Below are 1,655 nucleotides of genomic sequence, written 5' to 3' on the forward strand. Positions count from 1 at the left end.
TATAAAATGAAGCTATTAATACTTTTCTACAGTGGTAACTGCACACCAGGAAGGCCAAGACAAACACAGATCAAGGGATGAAGTTTTCCCAAAGCTGCAGTGTGAAAAGACTATAAACAGTTGATTCCATACACATGAATGGGTTTCTTTGCTACAGGAAATCCAAGTGGAATAAGGAATGGAGATGTGTAAAAAGGTTTCTTGAAGTAAAGAAGGATGACACCCTGTATGGATTTAGATTTCAGCCCCTTCTGCAACATCACATTCTTCTCCTGCACTGTCTGATGTCCAAAGTGTTAGGTTGTCTCAAAGCAACTGTATAATGAGGGTGCTTTGTATGAGTCTTCATTCAGTGTATCAAGTTCAGTTATGGCCTCATCAAAAGCCATTTTAACCAGCGTGCAAGCAAGCTCTGGGTTATTAAGAATCTCATACTAAAATACAGAAAAGTTAAGAGCAAGCCCTAGGTGGATTGGGTTGTGTGGGTTGCATCTCTTTCTTGCTTGTATCAAATGCCTCTTGGTAAGCTCCTTGAGAATTATCGTTTTCGATCATCACCACATGCAACTTCAGCAAGGTACTGGAAGTAATCACCCTTCATTTTCAGATAGAAGACCTTACTCTCTGGATTAGTTGCATTGGCTATTAAATATTTATCCAACAATTCCAGGACCGTGGTGCAGATGGATCTCAGCTCGGACTCCGCTTTCTCCCGATAGTCCTTAATCAGCTGCAACTTCTTGTCGGAGGTGTAGGTATTCTGCTCCATGCTCCAGATGACTCTCCAGGCGGACCTGCGGCCCCGACCACGTTCTTGTAGGCCACGGAGAGCAGGTTGCGCTCCTCCTTGGACAGCTCGGCGCCCTGCTCGGTCACGGCCTTCATGCAGGTGGCCATGTCGTCGTAGCGCTCGGCCAGCTTGGCCTTCTGGATCAGCTCTGTCTTCTCCATGGCGGGCGCGGGGACCGGACCTGGCCCGGGCGGAGGGTGAAGAAAGCCAGGGCGGCCGCCCCCCCGGAGCGGGAGGAGCCTCCAGAGCTGCGGAGGGGCGGGACGGCGAGGCGAGAACAAAAAGCAGGGAGGGAGCGCCGTCAGACAATGGGGTCGGCAGCCCGCTTTTATCTCTGGCACAAGGCGGCCTGTTGAATTTCCCTCCCCCGACCCCACTGCCGCTGGGCGCCGAGGGAGGCCGCTGCGCGCGGCAGGAGGAGGCGGGGGCGGCGCAGGGCCCCAGCGCGCTGGGAGCCCGAGCTGCCGCCGCTCCCGCCACCCCTGCCCGGCCGGCCCAAGATAGAAGCGACCGTTTGATATCAGCCTTTTAAAAAAATGGATTCCACGTATGAGGGAGATCAGGTGTTATTTGTCTTTCTGTGTCTGGCTTATTTCACTTAACATGATGTTCTCAAGGCTCATCCATGTTGTTGTACATGACAGGATTTCATTCTTTTTTATAGCTGGATAGTATTCCATTGTGTGTGTGTATTATATATATACATACACCACATTTGTGTGTGTATATATTTATATTCACACATTGTATATATATACCACATTTTTTATCCATTGTTGGACATTAGATTGCCTCCATATCTTGGCTAATATAAATAAACATGGGAGTGCAGAGATCTCTTCAAGATACTGTTTTTATCTCTTTT

At 49.0% G+C, this 1,655-nt stretch overlaps 1 pseudogene; it reads right to left on the bottom strand.

The window, feature by feature from the left end:
* Positions 1–234: 234 nt before the first annotated feature.
* On the bottom strand, positions 235–951 carry LOC116811138 (14-3-3 protein theta-like; annotated as a pseudogene).
* Between the last annotated feature and the right edge of the window lie 704 nt (positions 952–1,655).

This window comes from Hylobates moloch, unplaced genomic scaffold, assembly GCF_009828535.3.
Source record: "Hylobates moloch isolate HMO894 unplaced genomic scaffold, HMol_V3 SCAFFOLD_7, whole genome shotgun sequence".
Lineage (NCBI taxonomy): Eukaryota > Metazoa > Chordata > Mammalia > Primates > Hylobatidae > Hylobates > Hylobates moloch.